This window comes from Mytilus californianus, unplaced genomic scaffold, assembly GCF_021869535.1.
Source record: "Mytilus californianus isolate M0D057914Y unplaced genomic scaffold, xbMytCali1.0.p SCAF_6, whole genome shotgun sequence".
NCBI lineage: Eukaryota > Metazoa > Mollusca > Bivalvia > Mytilida > Mytilidae > Mytilus > Mytilus californianus.
In genome coordinates this window covers 30,010,320-30,018,642 of record NW_026262712.1, presented here as the reverse complement: position 1 = coordinate 30,018,642, position 8,323 = coordinate 30,010,320, and positions in this window count along the sequence as shown.

The window sequence follows — 8,323 nt, the reverse complement described above, 5'->3', positions numbered from 1 at the left end:
ATTTTTTACTCTAAAATGCCAATTTTTTACTTTTTTACATGTGTTACCCCATATATACACTTTTTTATTTACTCTATTATCACTCATTTTATTAAATCGTGTCCAGTTTCTAAAAACACTAGTCCACTGTTTGATTTTGCACGGCATCCAGCCCATGTCACCATACAAAGACATATTAGGTGTGTATTTTCCTACACCCATGAAAAAACGCATGGCTCTATTTTTAATACTATTTATACATGAAAAATCACGTGTTCCCCATATAGAGGCACCATAATCTATTACAGACCATACAAGTGTATCAAATAATTTTGTAAATGTACAATATTGAAAACCACCGTTAGCTTTACATTTAGATATCAACAGACCCAACGATCTACTAGCAGCTTTAGCAACTGCTTTTGCCATATTATCATAGCTTAAATGCTCAGTAAACAATAAACCTAAATATGTGTATTGGGAAACAATATCAATATTGTTACCATTAAACAAAAATGAAAAATTTGATCTAGATACAGACTGTGTTCTAAAATGTACTATTTTAGATTTTTCTAAATTGACAGTAAGGTCATTAGTACAACACCATATATTCAAAACATCTAATATTTTTTGTAAATCACCCTCACTCTCAGTGATAAAAACAAGATCATCTGCATATAACAACATGTTAACTTTATGATTTTCAATGTCTATACCTATATTCAATTTCTTAACCTCATCAACAAGATCATTTATATAAATATTAAATAACAAAGGCGAAAGGATACACCCTTGTTTTAGACCACAATTTACATCAAACCAATCTGTTAAGTTACCATTTACTTTAACACAAGACTGTACATTGTTATAAAGAGAATAAAGTGACTTCAACATTTTAGAACTAATACCAATTGTTTTTAATTTACAAAATAATAAATTTCTATTTATCCAATCGTAAGCTTTTTTGAAGTCAATGAATGCCACATATGTTGATTGTTTACGAAGCTTTCTAGTTTCTATTATAGTAGACAGTGTACTTAAATGGTCGACAGTACTACGACCTTTTCTAAAACCGTTTTGTTCGTCACATAGGAAGTCAATATCATCAAGCTTATATGTTAGTCGTGAGTTCAATACTCCACAATACAGTTTGTAGGAAACTGGTGCCAAAGTTATACCACGATACGACAAGGGATCCCTCGGATCTGATGTTGAGCTTTTCGGAATAGGCGTTATAATCCCTTTTGACCACATTATTGGAACTTTACCAGAGTCAAAACAAATATTGAAAACTCTAGTTAGTGCATTTAACATAGTTTGGTTCTTGTACAATTCAACTGGTATTTCGTCATATCCAGGTGATTTACCATTTTTGGAACATTTCAAAACATTAAATACTTCTTCCACAGATATTTCACAATCTAACATTTCATCATATAAAACATCTACATCATTTTCACATATATTTACATCACTATCATCATTTCTATTAAACATATTAGAGAAATCACACTTCCATTTATTTAAAACTTCATCTTTATCACTAGAAATTTGACCATTATCTAATTTTACTTCCATGGGAATATAATTTTGGCGCTCACTACCTACACCAATTTTTCCAATTTTTCGCCAAAAATCTTTTGGATTTCCACACGAATTACTCAATTCTTCCTGCACGGAGTACCAATATTGGCGTTTTGCCTTTTGGACCGCTTTATTAAATAATTTCCTTTTATTAATAAATACTTGACGAAATAACTTTTTCTGATTCCGAATTTTACATTTAATCCATATTTTTTCGGATGCACAAACGTCGTTCCATAATTCAGTTAGCTCCTCGTTCCACCAAGGTTTCTTACATCTCCTTCTTTTATTATTTACACCGTCGGATAAGACAATCACTTTAGATGGTAATTTTGTAGACATTTCCGTTTTAATAACCTTCACAAATTCATCATACATGTTGTTAATCTTGTCTTGCGTTACATTTGAAATTTCCAAATTTTGAATAATGCTATTAATATCATTCACAGCGGATTCCGAACTGAGCCAGTCTTCTGGTAAATTTTTGATATCATATTTGATTTTAGTTTTACGATTGTTTTTTGGTGGCGCAGCATTTTTATTACTTTGGCTTAATTTCAACGTTATTTCCCAAGTAAGTAGAGAGTGATCTGGGATAATTTTCTGAAGGTCAAATTTACCATTTGCACAAATTTGCTCTATAATTAAACTAGTTCTTGTAACTTTAAAATTGTTGAAAATATCCAGCATTTCGTACGGTACTACGCAGTAATCCACAACACTCAGACCGCGGGTTGATACATAGGTGTAGTCATTTAATATGGTATTTCTTCCATTTAAAATACAACAGCTAACATCGGTAAGAAATTCACAAAAAACCTTCCCATAACTGTTACACTGAAAGTCTACAACATGTCTGTTAGGAAGATTATCAATACCAGTGATTGAATCCGCAAATTCTGAACATCGGCTATTCCAGTCACCACACATATAGAAGGCGTTTCCTTGAGGAACAGTGTATACTTTAGTCATTAAGTTGTCAAAGAATTCATCAACGTTAACTGCACGTGTGGAATTTTCGGGAGGAAGATAAACAACACAGACATAAAGAACGTTATTTGCACAGGTTTTGTTCTCAAGTTTAATCCATAAAATTCCCTCAGTGTCATTATCTGCAATTGTTACATCAAATTCATTACATATACCATTTCGGATTAAAATTCCAACACCACCCGATCCGGATTTTGCTCGGACATGAATATGTTTACGATTAAGACCAAACCACTGATAACCTTCAACGTTAATAACTTTATCTCCAGTGAGATGCGTCTCCGCTAGTCCAAGTATATCCAAATTATAATGTTTTACACATGAAATTAAAAACATATATTTATCGCTATTTACATCAGAATTCCAACCATGACCATGAAGGATCATCATAACCTTTTAGCAAAAATGGCCGTATTAAAACTGTAAATTTTACACCACACATTTCATTCTGAGAACAAACCCTCCCCCTAAACCTGTTCACATATGAACAAGTTTTAGAGCATGGTTGGGACTTAAATATATAATTAAAAATTTAAATGCATTTTAAGTTTCGGAATATTAAAAACTCAACTTGATTTTGCTATTCATTTTTTCCCATTCCTGCTGCGCAGAAAGTGCCAAAATAAACTAAGTTGGAAAAGACGTTTGAGAAGCTCCTCTCATATTATAAATCTTATGAGTTGAATTGATTTAAATGGACAATAGATGGGCTAAACTGTGTATCTGAGTGGACCGTATCAAATGAAAATTGGTTGTTTATTTATTTTGCAATCTTCTGCAGACTGGAACATAATCCATCAAAAACCAGAGTTTTTAATTTTCTGGAACATAAACTACATATACCTTTTATAAATCTAGGTCCAGTCATGCCTTAAAAGTTTGCTAGATGCATAGATTTGTCTGTACTCAGAGTAGATTGTGTGGTGTAAACTCGGTCAAATTTTTCAACTTAATTTGATGAACATTTAGAGTAGCCTTTGTTGTTTAAAAATGGGCATAATCTATAGTAAGGATCGTTAGGATGCGTCTTAGTTTTAAATGGTTAGTATATACACTGGTATTCAGACTCTGAACATGCAGTATCTATCGGAAGATTAACTTTTGATTCATCTGACCATGACCATATTTTTATTAAAGTGGCTGATATTACGTATTGGCCCAACATTTTTTATATTTATTCCAATTGTTATTCAAGTGAAGAATTTATAGTTTAGTTGGTGCAGTGTGAGGCCACGTTTAGGTCACAAGAAGCTGTAACAGTTTCCTTATCTTGTCACAGAAAATCGCAGTTGGGATTTGAGAGCATCTTCCTTGTTAAGTATTTGTTTACCATATTTCCCATTAGAAGATATGACAAGAACATTACACGAAAACAAGGGTAAGAGGTTACAAAAGTGGTGCATTAGGCAGGAAAACATACGCGTATGCATAATTATAACCCATTTAAATGTATATTTATAATCGCTTTTTACAGCGGATGACCTTGAGGGCTTGCCGCAGACATTTCTACCCACGTGACTTGCGTTTTTGACTGATAACCGTTCGAAGGTATTTCGTATAAATACGCGGATATTATTGAGTGCAAAATAACATTTCTTATCGCTTGTTATAAATTCATTTCTTCAAAGAATACTCATGAAAATATTTTTTTAAGAACATAGATAAATAATATGAAAATGTTTTGTCGTGAGAAATATATATATATATATACAAGTGTGGACACAGATGAATGTGGATAGTATGTTTGGATGTTTGACAGTGTTTTATATGACAAAAGGAGTTCTATGTTTTTCCTATATGTTGTTATTAACTGTGTTGCACGATGACAACCAACCTGAGCATGAAGAGTGTTGTTTATTTAATATTTAGATTTTATGTTCAAGAGGGCATGGAAGAGACACTAATTGCATTAATGACCAAATGAATATGATAGAATATTTTCCACATCTTTGATTTTGGATAAATTTTGTAGTTAGGAGAGCAACACATAATAGGTTCATTTTTTCATGTGATTTTTTTTTTTTTGGGAGATGATATCTGAGAACATGATATCAGGAGGCTGTAATTCAGTGGTTGTCGTTTGTCTATGTGTTACATAATATTTGTTTTCGTTTATTTTGTGTACATTAATAACATAAATGACTATGCATTATGGGCTTTGCTCATTGTTGAAGGCTGTACGGTGACCCGTAGTTGTTAATTTCTGTGTCATTTTGGTTTTGTTGTGGAGAATTGTCTCATTGGCAATCATACCACATCTTTTTATATGTATTTGCTCACTATTTGTATGGTTCTATTTATATTACTTTGTGGTGGATTGTCAGTATCATTAGTAAAATATTTTGTTAAAATGTCGAAATTGTTTCTCAGATTAGAAGACATTTATTGGTTTTTAGTAATGAAAATGCCTGACATGATGCTTGGGGCTAGATGAGCTAGAAAGTAAACTTCTGTGTTGTTTTTTATCAATTCTTTGATAACATCTCCTCCAAAGCTGGCCGAAGCAAAAAAAAGTTTTGACCAATATGAAAACGATATCAACAAAAAAACCTTTGTGAGCATGCTTCAAAGACTCATAACTGCTCCAAAAGTAATCTGATAGAATTTCAAGCATGTCAAATGGGAATTATGAAAATCTACTTAATATGTCTAAATATCAAAAAAGTTATAGTATTCAATATGAAAAAGGTATTGCAAAATTATTCTCTTTTCAATTTTTTTTGTTACAATGTATATGGATACAAATATAAGTGATACCAATACAGTATTTGTTGTGGTATGAAAGTGTAGTAATTAACATTTACTGTAACAATGTTAATTCACACAAATTAAGAAATAAACAAAAGAATGAAAAATGTTGAACATGTACAATGAAATATAGTTTTAGAAATCAATTAGGCCAGATAGGCCTTATAAATTTTTTTTTTTGTTTAACATACTGAATGACCATTTACACTCAGGACCGAGTCATCAGTAGGCAGTACAGATGTATTAAAACAACCTAGCATCATATTGCTAGTAGCGAGTGTAGCATTGTCGGGTAAATTTGTTCTTTTTTTTAAATTTGGTTAAAGGACAAAAAATGTTTGGTTCAAATCATAATAAAATGCTTTTATCTCCTTATTACTTACATTGTACATAGAATGGATACTACCCTGACAAATCCTTGTACATGAGAGTTGTCTGTCAAATCTTTATTTCACAAAGAATGAATTGCATAACAATGAACTGAGCTCAAAGCAAAGCACTTTAATAATACACTTAGACAAAGAGCTCAATCCAGTGATATACTTTGTACTACAGGTCCTTCATGAACATCCTATCCACCAAAACCATATCTCACAAACATGCCATACTACATGTACATGGTTCGATCAGAAGTCCTGAAAAAGATATGAATTTTATTATCATATTTTAATTATACATACACAGGTTAAAAGTTGTATACTCCAATGGCAGTCTTTCCTGCTAAAATGTCATGTGTAGAATGTGATATACCATTTTTGGGTCTATATGGGTACTGTCCTTTATATTCATTAGGTCATTTTGACACAACAAAATATATAGAAAATGTTAACTTTGATCTGGAAATTGAGTTCTTTTTCGCAAAATAAACCCACTAAAACTAAACTTTGAATGCAAAAGACCCCTAAATTGCTAACAGATATTGCTATAAAGAATAGTCCATGATGATTATTGTTATTAAAGAGTTCATGAAATGTACACTGATTCTGTCAGTTGAATGGACTAGAATGAGATAAGTTATATAAACATAAAGGTTTTTTCAACAGTTGTGGTGTAAATTAAATCAGTTTTATTTTATGGTTGACATATTTAAGTATATATGTAGACCATTGGCTTTTCAACACATTGATATTTTACAATATCGATTATCTATTTATTGTGATATTGTTGGTATTTTTCACCTTCCTAAAACAGTTTTAACGCAACATGAACGCAAGTTTAATAGATCTTGATAGGGTGTCCTCACATATTTTGACGTTGCTGAAAAATTTGGGTTGACATATGTATCCTCTTCTCATCGTTTTTCGTGCTATTAAGAATGCATACTGTCGTCACAATTTCCATTGAAAAGGCATGCATAGTACAAATTCATATGACGAACGAAAACATATGATCTGACCATATACATGTATGTATAGGTTATCAGCTTTTCTACACATATTAGCCAGTAAGCCGCAATGAACCTATTATGGCGAGTGAGCGCAGCTAATGAGCTAAAATGAATCAAATTGTGTCCTCAGTGGGGGATATTTTAAGGGATCTATATGAAGAAAACCTGATCATCTGTTTATCATTCTATTACTGGCTTTTTCACCTCCCCAACTTGGCCTAAGACAGTTTTTACAGACGAAAGCAAGCTTGATAACTACTCCTCACACACATGTATACATAGATTATTGGCTTTTCTACACGAGTCATGAATATCGTAAAATGTTAGCCTGTGAGCAGGCCCGCAATGAACCTTTTTAGGGAGTGAGCCCAGCTAATGAGCTAAAATGAATCAAATTGTGTACCCAGCCACAGTTGGTGATATTTTAAGGTATCTACACAAAGAAAACCTGCTTATATAAATCTCAGTGGCGGATCCACAACTTTTCATAAAAGGGGGGTGGCCGCTGACTGACCTAAGGGTTGCCCACTCCCGTCATGCTTCCCCAGTGGCGGATCCGGGGGAACGGTTCCGAGGGTTGGAACCCCCCCTTTTTTGGGACGATCAATGCATTTGAATGGGGACACATAGTTGGAAACCCCCCCCCCCCCCCCACCCTTTGTCCCGAGTTGGGAACCCCCCTTTTATAAAATGGCTGGATCCGCCCCTACTTCTCTATAAAAACAACCAAATTTGTAACTGTTTATCGTTCTGCGTAATACTGGCTTTTTCACCTCCCTTACTTGGCCCTAGACAGTTGCTTTTCTGTTTATCGTTCTGTCACTGGCTTTTTTTAGACTAGAGACTTCATGTGTACAAACCTGACGTCAAACTCGTGTACTATAAAAGAAGGGACAAATAATTTCACATTAAATCCTGTAACATTACATCTAAAGATAATTACAATCCAAAGTAAATTATATTACGATGTCAATGGACTAAATTCCCGCGCAAATGTCATCACTGGGATAGACCAAAACGAATTTTAGGTTTATGTATCATTCACATTCCGATCAATTTACTCAGTTAAATAAAATATATGTGTTAACTTTTTTTATATTGGTTTTGAATTTAGTTAATCTATCAGAAAAAAAAGGATTTATTTCTCGCAGATAGCCCTCAATACTATACACCAACTCGACACTAAAGCTATAAAACCATAAAACATAATAGTATATGGAATCGTCCAAACGAATTACCTAATATTGATATAGGTGAAATATGTAGATTCAGAATTGTGTACACAGAAATAAGATCAGAAATAAAGCCCTATGTAAGGTGAAAACAATAACACAACTGTATAAAATCATTGTTTATTAAATTTGCTTGCATAAGAACCATGAAGTTAAAATTTATATTTCTATTTTTGGAAGCGTGATCTTTACATCGAGGCTTGCGTTGCTTTACACCGAGGCCACAGTAGTTCGACCAATCGGGGAATGTTTATTTGGGGCATGTGACCTATTGAACTGCAGGTTTTATAATATTTTAATCGAAATTGTAGAAAAATGAAATGTTGTTAGTACATACAAAACAGAAAATGATGAATACTTTTAGTAAAAGATAAATTGGATCCGGGTTCTGTGTATTCACATC